Genomic DNA, 20492 nt, shown 5'->3' on the forward strand with positions numbered 1-20492 from the left:
TTGCTGAACACACAAAAATGTGACAGTTATTTTTCCTGTTTTGTGTCTAATTTCTGTGCTTCTTTGCCTTGCTTTGTCTAGCAGGCCCTTTGCAAATGCAATGCTTAGTTGAGCACTGTATATTCCAAGTTTCCTTGACTTCAGTTTTCAAATAGCCTTAGGCTATGCAAGTATACCAGAAGGCTGCAAGATGGAAGAAAGTGAAAAGACAGAATGTTTTCATTCACCTGCCTTGAATAGCATCTCCAAAAATAGCTGCAGTCTTTTCTTACCCTACATTGGTTTATCATCTGCTAAGCAACCCTATGCTCCATAGACCCAGCTCCTGGTAAACAACCCCAACATAATTCCCCATGGCTTCCGAGCTCTGATAACATCATGTCTTCCCTTTTTCTTTATAACTCTACAGCTGCTAGGTAATTCCAACTATTGCTTATTTCTGGGTTGCTTCATCCTGTGTTTACCTTCCTTGTTCTTCCATTATATGTGAAGTCCATTTCTTATATAAAGTTTTTCTGTTTCAAATGCAGGTACTGGTTTCCATTTTCTGGCTAGATTTTGGCTGATGTAGTTCCTGGTATCAAGACTCTCAATATAAGATTATGGGATTAATTTGTCCAATTCTTTAAGTTTTAATACTTTGATAAAATCTTTTAGTGACAAACAGATGTCAGTAATCTGTTACTTTATGAAATTCTGAACTATAAATATTTGGAATGAACTGCTCATTGATTGTGAGGCTTTATGTAATAGATTACGCCCAGCACTTTGGGAGGCTGAAGAAGGTGGATCACTTGAGCCCAAAAGTTTGAAACAAGATGGGACAACATGGCAAAACCCCATCTCTACAGAAAACACAAAAACTAGCTGGGTATGGTGGTGTGCCTGCAGTCCCAGCTACTTGGGAGGTGGGATCAAATAATTGCTTGAGCCCAGGAGGGCAAGGTTGCATTGAGCTGAGATTGTGCCACTGCACTCCAGAATGGGTGACAAAGTGAGACTCTGTATCACAAAAACAAAGCAAAACAGAACTGTAATAGACTACAAGGTCTGAGCAGTAGGAGAACTGATTTTGTAGGCATAAGCCCTGCCTAGCACTGGAGGAGTAAATATTTTTGGATACCTGATCCAAGGGGTCCAATGAAAGGATGTTTTTATTTTGGGGGTCAGAAGCTAGGATGGATTAGAAGCCTGCTGATAGTATCCTCTTTATGTGGAATCTAGAATATATAAACTTTATAGAAAATTAAGAGAAAAGTTAGTGTTTCTCTGTTCACCTACAGCATCACATAATTTATATATGCCTTTGTGTAATAACGCCCTTAAGTTTTCAAGAATTTGCAAGTGTAAGTTACAGTGTTCTCCACTTATGCCTGCAGGAAATCATAAGAAACAGGTGTAATCCTGGACAAGTATATCCAGTTAGTGATGTCCTTGTTTAACAGCAGTGAAGGTATTTATTAATACCTGATAATGGCTCTTTGATTTTAGCTGTGGTTTATTTTCGGGAGATTTTAAAAAAGTTTTAGTAAGACTAAGTGTTTTTGTTGGAGGCAATATTTTATTTTTATATTTTGAAGGGCCTTATGAATGTAGCCTAAATATTGAAGGGAGCATAGTGATGTGTGTCCAACCCTCTGTTTTCTATCATGGCCTAAATTACATTGTTTTAGATTTCTTCGGGATTTCTGCTGACCAAGGGACTTGGAACCAAAAGACCTGTAGCCAGTTAAACATTTTAGGTCATATGGGAATGGAAGTGAGCAAGCACTTACTAACCATGAAACCCATTTTTAAGAGTTAAAAACTGAAAGGCAAAAGCAAGGTTATATATTAAGAAAAACCAAGAACTTAGAATTAAGCTATATTGGGGAAAAACACTGCTCCCATATAACTTTAATACAAAATACTTTAGCATTAGGCCACAATAATAATGATAACCAGAAGAGAAAATTTCACAGAGGCAGATCAAAAAAAGCTAAAGGAGAGAGTTATATAAATCTGAAATAATAAGAAATAGATTACAGGATTGAAAAATAAAATTTTCTGATAATTTAGCAATTAATACCTTAAGAAAATTTGATTTTACATGTATATTATTTTTAAGAAAGTATAATAAACAAGTTTTTAAATTACATCTAGCTTAATTACACACAAAACTTCTTTCATAAATGCCACTTATGAACCTTATTACAACTTATACAGTTTACACAAATTTGTATTTGACACAATAGTGTCACAGTAGAAAATGAGGTTTTTTTTGTTTTGTTTTAATGAAATTCGAATGTGTTCCATAAACCTACAAGACACCATAGTGATGAGTCCTCCAGGAGGCTCATTATTTTTTTACTCTACACAGAAAGTTTTTAAGTCTAGCTAGAGGGAAAGCAGCTGGGCCCTTGCTATTTGTCCCTTGTAGATTTTCACTGTCTGCAAAGAAAGTGTATGTATTGAGACATTGTAAAAGTGAAAATATAAAAATACTTGAACATTTTGACTTATTCTATATATATTTTTTAAAAATAGTCATTTTAGGACAAAAATTTACAAGATTCTTTTTATATAAATTTTTAGATAGTCTTTCTTGCAAAAATATATTTCATTTGTAATTATTAATATATCTTTTTTTATTTACTGGCTTCTTTATATTTTGAAGCTCCCCTTTAATAATTTCAAAATTCTTCTTCCCAATAAAGAATATATTCATTTGTCATATTTTATATAAACATAGTAAGCAAGAAATCCTGAACTGCCCACCAGCCATTAGAAGTCCAGAGATGAGAATTATTTTATAAGATTTTTTAACTACACATAAAGCTATTTAAAGCCATTTTTAAAAACCATTTTAAAGCCTATAAAGTGATTTATTTAGGTAAAAATGTTAAAGTTAAATTTTAGAAGACACAATATTTCCTTTGAATTTATACATTTATGTTAATCTTACCTGTTTAATTTATGAGGGGTATTTTATTTATAAGCCAATTTGATAGCATGCTAGCCATAATATATATATCAATATCTGTATATACATGTAAACAACATTAAACAAAGTGACCTATATAAAACCGCTGGATCTAGCTTATTTATAAAATTGGGACATATCTGTCTGGCCAAGTTTTGTTTGCCCTGATATGTATGGAATACAGGAAGAGGCAAGGAAAAGGATCCCATAGTATTACGTAAGGAAGAGAGGGGGCAAACTGTGTTGTTCAAGGCAAGATCTGAGTCTTTCAGCCACTGGAGAGCTCACCCAGTAACAGAAAAGCCAAAGAAAAATGTTTAGGAGGCTACGTGTCTGCCGCTGTGGGAAGCTGTCCATTGAGGCAAGGTCCTGAGACTCTCAGTAAACTTTTGAGCAAGGCAGCTTGTTTGGGTTAGTAGAAGAAAGTTAGCTCTACCATTGATGGGGAATTTTTCCTTTTTTCTCTCTCACGAGGGTTGTTTAGGACATTCTTATTGCCACTGGCTCTTTTGCTTATAGTAAGCACACTGATTCTAACTCAGGCAATTTGGGGACTTTTGTCTGGGTATTCCAGATGCCAATCTTATAACAATGTTTTGGTAATTTAGCCTAATTTTGAGGTGGTAGGGGATTTAAAGCAACTGTTAATGATTGCACTTTTGGCTATTTTTTTTTTTTTCCATTTCTTTTGTCCTGCCCCTATTGTTGTAAACTTTAAAGACCACGTTTAAGTTAGCTTATGGTGATTGAAGGTCCCATTGACGCTTCCTAATGCCAGATGCAGATTGAGTAATAAAATGTATACCCACGATAGCTTGCGCTTGTGGGAAGTCCGAGTCTGCATTAGTATATTTCCTGAGTGCCTCAATCAAATGAGCCTGAAACAAAGTGAGATTCTTATCTTTTCCTTAACTTAGGTTTCCTACCTTGTCACAGTTAACTGGCCTAACCACACATTATTTTTTTTCTTTGCTTTTCCTTCATGGTGCAGCAAGCAGATGATAATACTTACAAGTCATGAGAAGTTAAATGAAGTACTATGATCAATTCAACAAATTTCTCTATACATATTTTTGGATCCTATGAAAACAAGCCAAACTTTCCTTCTGTAAAGCCAAATCACACATAGAAAATGGCACATGTTCTCTAAGTGTTTATTTTTACTAAATATTTCCTGAAATGGACACAGGTTTAATTTTAGAGGCTGGCATGGGGCCCCACTTCTGGTGCTACTGGTCTGGTTTACTTTATCAGGAAGAAGTGAGTATAGGCTGGGGCCAGTTGGATAAGGGGTAGGGATCCTTGATGACTTTAGGGTAGAAACCTTCATTAGAGAACTGACAGGTTATCTGTCAGAAATGGGGAACTGAGGAAACAATGGGGTTGGTGTAGGACTTTTAGAGGGAGCATCTAGGAGGGGATTCCTTAAGTGTGACTGACAATAACATGAGTCAATAAAGGGTCAAAAAAGCCTGTATCTAAGGGACCTTTTCCTACATTTCTTTTCTTTATTTTACATAACAAATCCAATTATAAAATAGTATTATAACATAAAGTATTAATTTTAGGCCAAATGTCTTGTTTTTCTAATTCATATCTGACATAAACAGTGTCATAGTAGAAAATGAGTTTTTTTGTTTTGTTTTAATGAAATTCACATGTGTTCCATAGACCTACAAGACACCCTAGTGGTGAGTCCTCCAGTAGGCTCATTATTTTTTTACTGCACACAGGTTTGTTTTTTTTTTTTTTTTTTTTTTTTTAGACGGGGTTTTACTCAAGTTACCTAGGCTGGAGTGCAATGGCGCGATCTCGGCTCACTGCAACCTCCGCCTCCCGGGTTCAGGCAGTTCTCCTGCCTCAGCCTCCTGAGTAGCTGTGATTACAGGCACGCACCACCATGCCCAGCTAATTTTTTGTATTTTTAGTAGAGACGGGGTTTCACCGTGTTGACCAGGATGGTCTCGATCTCTTGACCTCATGATCCACCTGCCTCGGCCTCCCACAGTGCTGGAATTACAGGCTTGAGCCACCGCGCCCGGCCTCACAGAAAGTTTTTAAGTCTAGCTAGAAGGAAAGCAACTGGGCCCTTGCTATTTTTCCCTTGTAGATTTTCACTGTCTGCAAAGAAAGTATATGTATTGAGGCATTGTAAACATGAAAATATGAAAAAAGTATTTTCAGTAAATAAAGCATAGAAAGAAACATGTAAGAAAAGTGACAATAAGAAAATACTTCCTGTAATCCCAGCACTGTGGGAGGCCGAGGCGGGTGGATCACGAGGTCAAGAGATTGAGACCATCCTGGTCAACATGGTGAAACCCCGTCTCTACTAAAAATACAAAACATTAGCTGGGCATGGTGGCGCGTGCCTGTAATCCCAGATACTCAGGAGGCAGAGGCAGGAGAATTGCCTGAACCCGGGAGGCGGAGGTTGCGGTGAGCCGAGATCGCGCCATTGCACTCCAGCCTGGGTAACAAGAGCGAAACTCCGTCTCAAAAAAAAAAAAAAAAAAGAAAAAGAAAATACTTTTATGGAAAATGATAACTTTAGAGCAGAAATCAATAATATCCAAAACTAAGATTTTCCTAGAGTGAGCCTCCAACCCACAGTCTTAGAGGAAATGCTCTGATACAAAAGACCCTGGAGCATCTGAGGGCAGCCAACAATACCAAAGGCTGAAAACACAGAGTAACTAAGTATTAACCAGAGTGTTCCCACACCAAATGCTGAAATTCCTGAAACATCTGGCATGTGGCCAAAAGTGAACCCCAAAGGCCTGACTGGGGCAAGAGAATAACATGACTCTGGTGTTCCAGAGTCAAAACAACAGGAGATCTCTCACAATCAAATGTCCTACCTTAAATAATTGCCCAAATACAGTTAGTAAGGAGCGAAAGCGGAAAAAAAAAAAAAAAAACCCTTCAAACAAAACATACATTTTAGAGCAGAAAATAAAATGGCTAACAGAAAAATAAATTCGTGTTAGAGGACAATGATTGAGAGAATGGTTGACAAGGATGAAGTTGTTCAAGTGTGCTTTTGCCTAGGGCACCCAAATGGCAGGGGACATTAAATTGACTACTTAGTCACAGGCCTCATTGTCTGGCTCACTCAATATTGGGGGATGTAGAGGGGCCGCTTAACCATGTGCAAGGAGCCAAAATGGTGTTGACCATTTCTAACTTGGGGCTTAGGTGAAGGTCTCCTCCCTAGGTTTCCCTGGCTTGGGCAGATTTTGCTATTATGAGGATATCAGTGTACAGTCTTGTCACCAGCCAGCCAGAAAAGTAGGTCTCACACAAAGTGGCACTGGAGCCACTCACCCATCCACTCAGCTTCACCACCTGTCAGGAAAGATCACGGCTTTTAAGAGTATTTGGCTAGTGTTAAAACTCTTTAGTGTTAACAGCTCTTTATTGTTACATATCTACAGCTTTGGTTGCCATAGCACCAGTTGCCATCTTCCAGCTCTCTGTCTCACCAATTACTGTCTCACTGACTCTCACCAATTACCACCTCTCCTTTCTTCTTGCTTTCTCATCAACTGTCAGTTGCTGCCTCTCACTGTCTTGCTGTTTCTTATTGTCTTGCCTTTCCACCAATTACTGATCAGATGTCTTGCCATCTCTCTGCTGATTGTTACTCTTTTGCTATCTCACCACTGATCCCAGACATCTCCTCTGTTTCATCACCTCTCTGCTGATCATTACTCTCACCACTTTGCCACTGATTGCCACTATTTCATCGTCCTGTTAGTCACTCACTCATAGTCTTTGTCCATTTGTGGTCACCAAATGATACAGGACAAGTGACCATGCAAGCATCAAAACTGAGGCTTTGCCTGGGTGGGTTCTTGGATTAGCCCAGGAAATAATTCAAGGATGAGGCAGTGGCATTATACAGCAACATTTTATTAAACAATACTGCTCCTTGGAGAGCAGAGCTAACTCATAGATACTACTTCCATATTCAGCAATGTATGGGCTCTTGGCAACTGTATTTATACCGAGTAAAATCCATTTCAAGTACATGCATACTAAAGTGCAGGTCGGTGCAAATTGTGGGGAGGATTATTTAGAACTTTCTAGGAAAGGTGCTGTAACTTTTTAGTCACTGCCCTAAAATGGGTGGTAATTACCCGGTTATTGCCATGGAATTGTAAATATCTTGATGCTGGTGGGAACATCTTTTGCCAGTGACCAATGTGGGTTGCTAGGATTTGCTTTTGTCATCATATGTTCATTCTTGCCAGTTTTTTCATGTTATCCTGTCTGGATGAGATTCTGTTTTGGCCAGCAGGATTTAAACATGCAATATGTGTGGGACACAGACCTAACCTATAACATTCTGCCCCAGTCCATCCCAAGTCTCATGTTCTTCTCACCCTGCAAAATACAATTGTCTTTGCAACAGTATCCCAAATTCTTAATTCATTACAGCATTAATTCAAAAGTTCAAAGTCTCATCTGAGATAAGCCTACCTCTTCCACCTCTGAACTTATAAAATTAACAAAACAAATTAGTTATCTCCAAGATGCAACGAAATTGTAGGCATTGGATAAATACTCCCATTCCAACAGGGAAAAATCAGCTGAAAGAATTGGGCTACATACTGCAGGCAAGTTTGAAACCCAGCAGGGCACTCATTAAACCTTAAACTTCCAAAATAATTAAATTTCATGTCCTACATCCAGGGCACACTGTTACAAGAGGTAGAATCCTAAGGCCTTGGGCAGCTCTGCTCTTGTGGCTTTGCAGGGTTCAGCCCCAGGGGCTGCTCTCGTAGGTTGTTGAGCACCTGCACTTAACACTGAGCATGGAAGTTTCCAGTGTATCCATTCTGGGGTCTGCAGGATGGTGGCACTCTTCCCACAGCTCCACTAGGCAGTGTCCCAGTGGGAACCCTCTGTGAGACCTCTAACCCCACAGTTTCCCTCCACACTGCCCTAATAGATGTCCCCTGTGAGGCCTCCATCCCTGCAGCAGGATTCTGCCTTGGCACTCTGGTTAGGTGGATTGAGACAAGCCTTATCCACTTTCATTCTTTGCACCTGCAAGCTTAACACCATGTGAAAGCCACCAAGGCTATGACAGCTGTGCCCTCTAGAGCTACAGCCTGAGCTATGCCTGGGCCCCTTTGAGTCGAGACTGGAGCACGGGTGGCTGGAATGCGGGGAGCAGTGTCCTGAGGGTGTGCAGGGCAGCAAGGCCCTGGATCTGGCGCATAAAACCATTCTTTCCTCCTAGGCCTCAGGGCCTGTGATGGGAGGGACTACCAATGTCTCTGAAATGCTTTTGAGGCCTTTGTCCCATTGTCTTCATAATAGCACTTGGCTTCCTCTTAGTTATAAAAATTTCTTAGCAAGTAGTAGTTCCACAACCTGCTTAAATTCTTCTCCCCTAAAGTATTTTCTTCTTCTTTGCCACATGGCCAAGCTGCAAATTTTTCAAACTTATATGTTCTGCTTCACTTTTAAATATAATTTCCAACTTTATGTTAATTCTGTGCTCCAGCATATGAGCAAGGGCTGTTAGAAGCACCCAAACCACTACTTGAATGCTTTGCTGCATCAGATAACCTAAATCATCATTCTCATGTTCAAAGTTCCATAGTTCTCTAGGGCAAGAGCACAATGCAGGCAGGTTCTTTGCTAAGGTATAACAAAAGTGACATTTTCTCCAGTTCCAAGGCTTCTCATTTCCATCTGAGGCCTCCTCAGCCAGAACTTCATTGTCTGTATCACTGTTGGAATTTTGGCCACAACAATTTATCCAGTCTCTAAGAAATTCCAAACTGTCTTTCATCCTCCTGTCTTCTTCAGAGCCTTCCAAACTCTTTCAATGTCTGCTTATTACCCAGTTCCAAAACTGCTTTCCTATTTTCAGGTTTTATAGCAATGTCCCCCTCCTCAGGACCAATTTGCTGTATTAATTTGTTCTTGCATTACTATAAAGCAATGCCTGAGATTGAATAATTTTTTTTTTTTTTTTTTTTTTGAGACGGAGTTTCGCTCTTGTTACCCAGGCTGGAGTGCAATGGCGCGATCTCAGCTCACCGCAACCTCCGCCTCCTGGGTTCAGGCAATTCTCCTGCCTCAGCCTCCTGAGTAGCTGGGATTACAGGCACGCGCCACCATGCCCAGCTAATTTTTTGTATTTTTAGTAGAGACGGGGTTTCACCGTGTTAACCAGGATGGTCTCGATCTCTTGACCTCGTGATCCACCCATCTCGGCCTCCCAAAGTGCTGGGATTACAGGCGTGAGCCACCGCGCCCGGCCGAGATTGAATAATTTATAAAGAAAAAAGGTTTAGTTGGCTCACAGTTCTGCAGATATTATAAAAAGCATGATGCTAGCATTTGCTTAGCTTCTGGGGAGACCCCAGGAAACTTCCAATTCTGGCAGAAGGTATAGGGCAAGAAGGCACATCACATAGCCAAAGCAGGATCAAGAGAGAAATGAGGGAGGTGCCACACACTTTTAAATGACCAAAGCTTATGAGAACTCACTATCACAAGGGCATTGCTGAAACGATGATACAAAACCATTCAGGAAAAACTACCTCCATGATGCAGTTATTTCCCAACAGGCCTCACCTTTCACATTAGTGATTATATTTTAACAAGAGATTGCATGGGGACACAGATATAAACCATATCACATGGCAAAGTAGAAGAAAAGTTGCAGATGGAATTAAGATTGCTAATTATTTGACCTTCAAATGGGAGGATGTTTCTGTGTATATTGATTTAGACGTTCATTCTATTCACTGATATATGTTCTAGATGAATCCAATGTAATTAGAAGAGTCCTAAAAAGTAGAAAGTGGGGAGACAGTATAGGGAGTCAGAGTTAGAGAGAGATGTGATGAGGAAGAATGAACAGTGGGATGCAATGTTGCTGTCTATGAAGATGAAGGAAGGAATCCATCAGGCAAGGAATGGGGCAGCCTCTAGAGGTGAAATAGGAAGTAGAAAAAATATTCTCTTCTATCTCTAATAATACCTTTCTTTCAGCCTAGTGAGATCTATATCACACTTCTAACTCACAGAAATGTAAAATAATAAATTTGTATTGTTTTAAGACACTAAATTTACAGTGATTTGTTACATCAACAATAGAAAACAGACATTAAGAAAACTTGCTCTGAATCAATGCTACTTGAGGGAACAAAATAGTACTATTCATATGGAAGTTAGCTTAGTGATAAATGGTGCTTCAGTCTGAGTCTGTCATATACTGGATCCAGTTAATCAAGGGAAACACAGGTTGGAATTACCCTTTTACAAGTTCATAGTCATCTTATGTAATTAGCCTCACAACCTTTTGGAAATACCTTGGATAAACATTTTCAGTATATATTGGTGTTAGTTTTCTACTGAAGTTGAAATAGATGAACTCAGCAATGGAAATAAAATCTAAAAACTGGTTTCCTGACTAAATGCCTAAGTAAGGGCTAACACAGTAGAAAGACCAAGTGGAAGTCTATAAGTTTACATCTCCCTGTCAAAATTCTGACAGAAATGTAATACTGCATCCCTGAGTGAATTATAAAGAGAATAATTACTTTCCCTGGTATATATTTTTATTGTTCTCATGAAATGAAAAACTTAATTGCAAAGAAGTAAAAATAAATTGCCTTAGGAAAAAATGAATCACCATTGGAGGAAATGCAGTTACTGGTAGGCTCAAACACTATCTGATATACTCCCTTTGTTTCAACCCACCTAAATTATAATCTTTCCTTCCAAAGGGTGATTTTTAAAGTCTTTTAAGGAAAGGGACATGATCACAAATTTTGAAAACCCAGGAGTTAACTATTTAAAGATAGGTGTATTCTGTTCATAAAAAGAAATTAGCACCAAAAGTAGTGCAAATGCATTATTTACTTTCAAAGCAACATCAAAATAGCATACAAGCACAATGAATGAACTTCAAGGGGATAATTTATATACAAGCTGCATCAACTGAAAAATCACCATGCCATGCCATAAACAAACAAAATAGGCAATTTGATATACATGGCATGTGATATGAAACAGAGAAGCTATCTAAAGGCAAAGAAAAATGATAATTCACCTACAAAATTAGATAAATAGTGATGAAATGATCATCTGAGCAGCAAAGAGAAGTTCTCAAATTCTAGCAGCTACTCAAGGTCTTAAAGCCTTAAGAAAACAGAAAAATAAGCTTCTTTTAAAGAAATACGATACAAGCCATCTATTGTTGTTGTTGTAATTATAACTGTTATGCCTTACTCTGTGCAAAGACAAATTTTAGGTTTGTGGATGGAAAAAATGAGCAAGGAAGAAATAGAAGATAGGAACATATTTTTTTTTAATTTGATGCACAATGTGTTAATATAATTAGAGAAAAATAAATGATTCCAAGGCGGAGTGATAACATATCTAGCTTGACATCAGGAGATATTTCTTACTTGAAAGTAGTATATGCCTGGCGGATATTACTAAACCCACAACAATGGTGAAAGCTTGAATTCAGAATTATCAACAAAATTCATTACCAACAAATGAAAGCAGCAATCCTCAGTTTTAAAGCTATAAATTGTTTGGATGAAAATATCAAATACTCATTTAGAGTTTGTTGAAATTTCAAAATTAATTGAATGGTATGTCCACAAAATAAAACAATAGAATTTAAAATATGCTTTTGCAAATGCCACTTCCAAGAATTCTAACATACCCCTTCTGACTTTTATTTCCTCATTCTATTCCTTCTTATTCAGTACCATAATATGGTATGAGTTCATGATAAATTGTCTGTGATTATTTACTCATCAAACATTTATGATCAATTACAATTTTAAGGTAATATATAATTAGGAAAAGAATGATACTCAGATTTGCTATAAAAATATATAAATATTTCTGTCTGTATATCTACCTATTAATCACAAAATGCCAAAGGAGAGATCTAGAGATATGAGTATGCTATGAAATATTAAATGAAGATAGTATTTTCAGATGAGAGTGTTATAATGGGCTTTGGGAATATGGTAATAGCTGAGCCTTGATAGATGGGTATGAGCTGATTTATAGAGATTTGAGGAGATAGAGTTGAAAAGCCATTTCTGAAACTTTCTTAGAAACAACAGAAATGTCAGTTGCATCAAATTACATCAATAGAGAACTTCATGGAGACAGTTTTTTGGAGCATAAACTCTGTAAATGGTAAGGAATTGTTTCTGGGGAATAAGATTTGAGCCAAATTATAAAGGTATATGATTTAAGTTTGCTTGAACTCTGTTTTCTGTAGCCGTTCACTCTGAGTGCTTTTATTTGGTTTGATGATGTTATAGGGCAGTTACATGAACACATTGTGTTTCAGGATTCCTAATCTAGAAGAAAGTTGCAAAATACATTACAGTTCTGAGAATCTGACATGGTAAATACTAGTTGGATGGTTATCACTGTATTCCAGTTGAATGATTACAAAAACCTGATTCTGTAAGAACTAACTGGGGTTGAATCAATGGTAGAAAGGGCAGTTCAGGTCGGCAGATTGGATGGGAAGTCAAGGCAAGGGAAAACAAAACAGACAGTGATGACAGGGATTGCAAGACAGATACAGAGCATAGAGAAATGTCCTGTTCCCCAGCTCTTTAGATGCCAGTTTTGATAGTTTGCTCCCTCCACTCTCCTTTCACCACTCAATGAAGTTCTAAAACTATTAAGGCTCTGGGTTTTGATGAGAAATCACTGGTGTTTCTTGCCATTTGTAAGCCTTCAATTTTTAGATTTTCTGAGAACAGTAATGTTCAGAGAAATTAAGTGAAACATTCAAGATCGCATAGCTAATTATTGTCAGTTTTCAAATGAAAACCTAAGTCTCTGGCCTTGCCGATCTACTGCTTTTATTAATTTTTGCCTGCAACTGGTCTGATTCCTTATTCTGTGTCTGAATTTATTCATGGACCTGTGAAGAGGGAAACAGAAGCAATGTGTGGAATTGTGATGCCAATGGAGAAACTGTTTGTAAATACAACACTCAGCATGCAGCTGAGACACAGATGGTAATTTTAGGGTTGATACTTAACTTCCAACCACCTGATGGAATTGATATAAACATTAATGTATCTTCTCCATTTATAAGCTCGTATTTAAAAAAAATATATTATGGGGTAAATAAATGATGTTTATGAAGCAGCTATACTTTAACAGTCCCTTGATATGTTTCCCAAAATTTAACAAAACAAGGAAGGCCACAGTCATCAGTATTAAGCCTATAGTATTCAATAACACTTTGGTCCTATATCTCCAAAGTATCCACAGATTGACCAATTATAGCCACATAAATCATAGATAAGAACAGAATAGTATAGCATATAAGTTCAAATTATATCTAACAAAGAAAAGTCTCTTTATATAGACAAACGATGGTTAAATATAATGTAAAAATAGTGGTCTCTGTGTTTGTTAGAATTACTTGGCCTTTTTATTCTGCCAGATAAAAATTAAACATAATACAATATGTGGGTAATGTCCTCTCTACTTTGAACAGAGAGGTAGACAGGCCAGAAAGGCACATGTAACGGCCTAGCTGAGGGAGATGGATGACTCAGTCATCTGTGCCTAGAGACTTTCTGTAGTTAGTGCAAACTAACTACGTCACTCCACAACCGACTCAGTGTCCACAGATTCTACCTTCCTCAGAATTCACAAAGGTGAAGTGTTTATTGAAAGAGGACCATGTGTAAAACCCCCAACGAATGGTCCCTTTCCCCTCACACTCATATCCCAAATAGAGCATATCTTTTGAAAGAATGTAAAAGACTTAGGATATACCAGAGTGCTTCCGCATATGATTGCCTAAGTTTAAATTCTGGGTTTTTGTCATTTACAAGCTTTTTTCTCTTGTTATGTGGGAAAAAGCTTATTTTTTTTTCCTGTTAAAAACAAGTATTTTGCATATCAGATAAAAAGATTACATGTGAAATGTCTAGCTAGAAGCCTAATAGACAATAGACATTCAGGACATTACAGTAAATTGTAGCTGCCATTATCACCTAGGATTTTATAGTAGCATAGACCTTAGGCTCCCAAATATTACTTATTCTTTCTTTCATATGATCTGTATATAATCAATTAGAATTAAATACCATAAACCTGTAAATAATAATAAAATAGCATCTCATTAACCTCTCTGAGAGGAAAACATTGCTAAATTTCTAGAATTAGGCCTACATTCCAGTTTCCACAATTTGTGGCTTTATAATTTGAGAAAAAGTGAATGAATCCAGACATTGAGAAAGAAAAATAAAGTTACTTGTGGAACTATGATACTCAATTATTAAAATTCACTGATTAATTCACTCTTTAAACATCAAGAAACTTGCAATTCATTCATGAATAGGCCACAGCCCCTGCCTTTGGGGAAGTCACAATTTATCGGGGGAAGCAGAAACCTAAATAAACAAACTACACACATGATTGTGGAGGGAGATCAACAAAAAGAGATACAGTAAGAGAAAGAGGAAAAGAGAAAATAAGAGAAAGAGAAGGTGTAAGAGAGAAATAGAGCAAAGAGACAAAGAGAAACAGGACGTAGGGAGAAGAAAAAGATGGAGAGAGACACAAAGTAGGAAAGATACATGGAGACACAGAGATAAAGACAAGGAAGAGAGATTGAGGAAGATAATACAAAATGGTTTACAAAATTTTATAGAAACACTCAAGATAGAGAAAGTTTCTATTTAGGCACCAATTGTTCAAACCTATCTTATCAAAAAACTTTTCTTTTTTGAGACGGAGTCTCGCTCTATCGCTAGGCTGGAGTGCAGTGGTGCAACTCAGCTCACTGCAACCTCTGCTTCCTGGGTTCAAGCAATTCTCTTGCCTCAGCCTCCCGAGTAGCTGGGACTACAGGCACACTCCACCTAATTTTTGTATTTTTAGTAGAGACGGAGTTTCACCATGTTGGCCAGGATGAGCTCGATCTTTTGACCTTGTGATCTGCCTGCCTCGGCCTCCCAAAGTGCTGGGATTACAGGCGTAAGCCACCGCACCCGGCCATCAATAAACTTTAAAAAACACTTCCCGAGAGAACATTACCAAAAATACCTCCAAATAACCAACAGCTTTCCCCCAAATTCAACTACTTCCATTTTATTATATCTAAAATTATTTTTACCTGGAGAATCCAGTGAATAATGAAAGAAGCTACTTGAAAAGAATTTTAAAATATTCTGGGTTACTGCATCCAACTATTAACAATTAACATAGGTACATCAACAGTTTAACCTGGGGTACATGAACAATTTAATAGCCTGAGTCTTATACAACAGAAGGTGTTCTTATTTCCTCATATTTAATATTAAGCAGTCTAACTATGTTGATTCTAATTTGTCAGTGATTTTGCCTACAGTTTGATGAATTCTCCAATATAAGATTGCAAAAAGCATTTTCATTTGTAACTGATTTTTTTGTATTTGCATTGTATTATTTGGTGTTTACAATGACCAAAAATTAGTGAGATGATAAGTAAGGTAGAGGTATTACTACTTAGTTCTTAATTGGGAATTTATTTTATAAAGAGTAAGTTTATTTGTAAACATTTTTCTATAGTGATGCTCTTTATCACTTATAACTCTTCTAATTGGAAAGACATGGATAATAAATATTTAGATGATGGAGGACCCTTGTATTATCTTTGTATTGGTCTTAGTAATTGTTAGCCCAAATTTTTATCCATAATTATTCCAAGGGAGTGTCCACATGTTAACTCACAGTGTTACTGAATGCCTAGATACTTTTTAATGTAGCACATGAGCAATGAAATATTATCATGCCATTGAGTGAACCTTGCAATTCTGATCCAAGGCATGAAATTTACTGATAACATTGTAATTGTCTCAGTGCTAAGGGAGGTGCATTACTTAAACTGCTCATACCGCTAAGGGACAACTATGGAATATTGGAATTGAGTTATTGTCATAGACAGCCTGGTCTATTCTTGGTAGAAATGTAATCAGAGTGGAAGTTCCTGCATGGCACAATCCTGGTTCAGGGAGCTCCATTTCAATCAGAGAGAACTCCAGTGAACTAAGGGTCCAACACTCTGGATTATAGCCTCTCCCCTTCCATTAACCAGGAGTGTAATTTCATAAAACCTTCTGTAATCTCCATTATTTCGGTTTTCCTATCTTTCAAATACAATAATATCTCATGATCTTTTATTCCTGTAGCAGGGTGAATATTGACCTGCTGAAGATGTCCATGTCCTATATCTTTGGAAACCTTTAATATATTACCTTACGTGTTAAAAGGCATTCTGTAGATATGATTAAGGATCTCGAGATGGGGAGAGTATCCCTAGATTGTCCAGGAGAGCCAATGAAATCTCAAAGGCCCTTGTAAGAGAGAAAGAGGAGAATTTGTTTAAGTAGCAGGAATATGAGCATGGAAGCTAGAAGTGGAGGGGTCTGGGGAAGGAGCTATCTCTAGAAACCGAAAAATGTAGGCCGGGCGCGGTGGCTCATGCCTATAATCCCAGCACTTTGGGAGGCCAAGGTGGGTGGATCACGAGGTCAAGAGATCGAGAGCATCCTGGTCAACATGGTGAAACCCCGTCTCTACTAAAAGTACAAAATTTAGCTGGGCATGGTGGCGCACACCTGTAGCCCCAGCTACTCGGGAGGCTGAGGCAGGGGAATTGCCTAAACCCAGGAGGTGGAGGTTGCGGTGAGCTGAGGTCGAGCCATTGCACTCCATCCTGGGTAACAAGAGCGAAACTCTGTCTCAAAAAAAAAAAAAAAAAAGAAACGGAAAAATTCAAGGTAATGGATTTTTCCTTTAAGCCTCCTAAGGGAATGCAATCCTACCGATATCTCAAATTTAAACTTCCAACCTCCAAAACTGTGAGGAAATCGTGTTGTTTTAATTCACTAAGTTCTTGATTATTTTTACCACAGCAATATGGAGATCAATGGGAAAATAGGTAAGCGATTCTTGAGAAAAATCAAAATAAGTGTTTAAAAGCAAATGTTTAAAAGCAGAGCAAAGTAGGTCCCTTATTCTGATCATGGTTAATTAGTAAAATTACATAAATTACAAACACTTATGAACCAGGGATTGAAATTGGTTTCTCAATTACTATATGCATCAAGCAAGTGGAAAAAGTGCAATCAGAGGTGGCATGGATGTCCCAGCTTTTCTGATTATATCATGAAGGCCTCCAGGTGCATTCTATCTCGTCACCCCTTTGACCTTTAGCCATCAACTATGCTGTCGCGTTTTCCATACCTTTTCTCTTTTGCCCCATCTACCCTGACACATCTTTCTCCTTTATTAAAATGGTGTCTGCTATGCTTTGTCAGGGAAAAATAATAGCTAACAATGCTAAAAAGAGCCTGTGGTTATAACACGTCATGGCAACTTTGTCAGCTTTAAAAGCAGGTAGTCCCACATGTGGAGAGAACGAATTAAGTGAGAGTAAGGGATAATTTGAACATATAATAAACATATTCTAACTTAGGAAATCCAAAAATGAAACGAATCTCCCACGTTAGTCATTTTCTGGGCCTCATTGATTTGGCTACAAAACAACTGATTCTAAAGCCAAACATTCTTAATCTGGAAGTTCAAATGTCATACATAAAACTTATTAAGGACAGAAATTATTACCTTGGGTACTGTGTATAGTCCCTGGACTTACTAAGTAAATGTTTTTTATCTGGAATATTCATGTAGAAAACCCCACTCAACAGTGTTCCCTTTAAATTCTATATTTAAACAGGGAATAATTAGATTTATTTCACTATAGTTTAAACATAATAGACAAATAAAATTTAATATTAATATTTATGTTTATATTATTCCCTTAATATCTCCTATGTTTCTTAAATACAACTTCTAACAGTTGTCACTCATAATAATAACTATGGAACATCAGCTGAGATCAGTTAACATTAGTATCAGCTTACCCTGTCAGATACCACACATTCATTACAGTTCAAAGGAAGTCTGAGAAAGGAGTAGATAACATATAATCAGAAATTTTAAGAGCAATCAAGAGTCATTGGAACCATTATTAATTATAGTAAATTTCCTCTAAATTGTAAAATATTCAGCAAAATATTGTGTATTTTGTTAGAAAAAAATCAAAATACACAATGCTAAATCTTATTGTTTTGAGTAGTATATAAGGTATACATACATCTCTCTGATATTAATTCTGTTTCTGTAGAGAAACCTAAGACAATGACTATGTTAGCATTATTTAATTAACACTGAAGAAGCAAAGCAAATCACACTATTATAATATTCCCAGGCTCATTTTTGTTCTGCTTTTGGAACAATTTCATATTTCTTTAAGATATCACCAATGGTATTATGAAAAAAGTAGCAAACAAAAATATTGATTCTCCTGAATCACTTTTGTACTCCATCCCAGTGTGGCATTTTGAGATCCAGTCTATAAAATCAGACTTGAGAAGGCTACAAAACTAGAATGATTCTAACCTACTTTCTATGTAGCATTTTTTGTCACTATAAATATCAACATAGGATTACTTACTCTGCAGTAATATTTATATATCTCACTGCCCTCAATGGACAGCCATAAGTTGCTTGATTATAGCAGGTAAATTGAGTTTATAAAAAGAGTTTAAGAATCTAACAGCCTAATTTTTATTAGAAAAACTTTATCAATTATTACCAATTCTGTCATTTTTATAAACATGGAAAAAGCATAGAACTGAAAATGTCTGTATAGTCCCTGATGACTTATTTAGCTTTTTCATTGTTGTAAGAAAGTATACTATACCTTTTTTATTTGTTGTTGTTGTTACAGAGCAACCATTTTCATATTTACTTTCTGTTACCTCTTCTGTTTTTTCCTGAACGAGATCACTTGATGTATGCATACTGGCTCCAAATAAATATTTCTGCTTTATCCTGGGACATTTGCCCCTGTGCTACCTTTCAAAAATTTTTTCTTCACTCTTGAGATGGGGAATGATGTTTATTCTTTTTGCCTGCCTTTGTTTCTGGCCGTGTAAACTCTCTCTGTAATTCAGTATTATGGCCTAACTATGTCTAGCACTTAGAAAAGCAAAACTTATTTTTCTTTTTGTATTGTACTTTAGGTTCTGGGGTACCTGTGCAGCTCATGCAGGATTGTTGCATTGGTACATACATGGCAAGGTGGTTTGCTGCCTCCATCCCCCTGTCACCTATACCTGGCATTTCTCCCCATGTTATCCCTCTCCAACCTTCCCACCTTACTCTGTCCCTCCCTTAGCCAGCCCCCTCAACAGACTCCAGTATGTGATGCTCTCCTCCCTGTGCTCATGTGTTCTCATTGTTCAACACCCATCTATGAGTGAGAACATGTGGTATTTGGTTTTCTGTTCTTGTGTCAGTTTGCTGAGAATGATGGTTTCCAGATTCATCCATGTCCCTACAAAGAACAAAAATCCATCTTTTTTCATGGCTACATAGTATTCCATGGGGTATATGTGCCACATTTTCTTTGTCCAGTCTATCATTGATGGGCATTTGGGTTGATTCCAGGTCTTTGCTATTGTAAACACTGCCACAGTGAACATTTGTGTGCATGTGTCTTTATAATAGAAATATTTTAATCTTTTGGGTATATACCCAGTAATGGTATTGCTGGGTCAAATGGAATTTCTATTTCTAGGTCCTTGAGGAATTGCCACACTGTCTTCCACAATGGTTGAACTAATTTACACTCCCAACAACAGTGTAAAAGTGTTCCTGTTTCTCCACATCCTCTGCAGCATGTGTTGTCTCCAGATTTTTTAATGATCGCCATTCTAACTGGCATGAGATGGTATCTCAATGTGGTTTTGATTTGTATTTCTCTAATGACCAGTGATGATGAACATTTTTTCATATGTTTACTGGCCTCTTAAATGTCTTCTTTTGAAGTGCCGGTTCATATCTTTCACCCACTTTTGATTGGGTTTGTTTGATTGTTTCTTGTAAATCTGCTTTAGTTCTTTGTAGATTCTGGATATTAGCCCTTTGTCAGATGGGTAGATTGCAAAAATTTTTTCCCATTTTGTTGGTTGCCAGTTCACTCTAATGATTGTTTCTTTGCTGTGCAGAAGCTCTTCAGTTTAATTAGATCCTATTTGTCCACTTTTGTTTTGTTGCCATTGTTTTTGGTGTTTTAGCCATGAAGTTCTTGCCCATGCCTCTGTCCTGAATGGTTTTGCCTAGATTTTCTTCTAGGGTTTTTATGGTGTTAGATCTTATGTTTAAGTCTTTAATCCATTTGGAGTTAATTTTAGTGTAAGGTGTCAGGAAGGGATCCAGTTTCAGCTTTCTGCACATGGCTAGCCAGTTTTCCCAACACCATTTATTAAACAGGGAATCCTTTCCCCATTGCTTGTTTGTGTCAGGTTTTTCCAAGATCAGATGGTTGTAGTTGTGTGGTGTTATTTCCGAGGCCTCTGTTCTGTTCCATTGGTCTATATCTCTGTTTTGGTACCAGCACAATGCTTTTTTGATTACATTAGCCTTGCAGTATAGTTTGAAG

The sequence above is a fragment of the Sapajus apella genome, unplaced genomic scaffold, assembly GCF_009761245.1.
Source record: "Sapajus apella isolate SASKATOON/1434 unplaced genomic scaffold, GSC_monkey_1.0 scaffold6, whole genome shotgun sequence".
Classification (NCBI taxonomy): Eukaryota; Metazoa; Chordata; class Mammalia; order Primates; family Cebidae; genus Sapajus; species Sapajus apella.